Here is a 730-nt window from a genome sequence, read left to right as displayed (position 1 = left end):
ACATGATAATGTAATATTCTAAAACGCAAAACTATTTTCTTGTGAAATCATAATCACAAAGGAAGGACATGCATACTTACATATACAAATATATATAATATATATATATATATCCATTAGCGCACACAAGGGGTGGCTTTTGGGGTTTAAACCCCCCCCTAAAGCTAATAACCTCAAATACAAACTGTATCTTAAAGCTAAGAATCCAGCTCTCAAGGAAATTATAAGAAATATTTATTCTAATTTCTGTTGCTTGAAAAAGCGCTTTGCTTTTGCTGTAAATTTTCATGAGGAAATGAATATACGAGCATTTGTTTCTTGAGAGCTGCAAACTGATTTAAGAAATTTTGGTAGAAGAAAATTTCTTTTCCATTTCTCGTCCGTCGTTTTATATGAATTTTTCGTTTTTCTTGAGAGTTCAGTTAATTTTTTCGGTATTCGAAATATTAAAAAAACTTAGACATCGTGAAAAATCACCATCTCTATCGAAAGACAGAAAGCAGAAATCGAAAAAAGGAAAATAAAAGTGCAAAAATTCATGGAATCAATAAAATTTTTTCTTAGGTACTTTTGAAAGTTGCGTGCATCTTGAGTTTATAGAACTTTTTATTAAACAAGTAGTTTTTAAGGAAAGAACATAACCGACTTCAATTCTCATATTCAAATTTAGGGGTACCGTTAATTTCTTCATGATCCAATCATCGGATCTCTAAACCAAATTACGGGACGA

The sequence above is a fragment of the Rhagoletis zephyria genome, unplaced genomic scaffold, assembly GCF_001687245.7.
Source record: "Rhagoletis zephyria isolate East Lansing unplaced genomic scaffold, Rhagoletis_zephyria_1.1 Rzeph_scaffold_08605, whole genome shotgun sequence".
NCBI lineage: Eukaryota > Metazoa > Arthropoda > Insecta > Diptera > Tephritidae > Rhagoletis > Rhagoletis zephyria.
Note: the sequence above shows the minus strand (reverse complement) of the source record.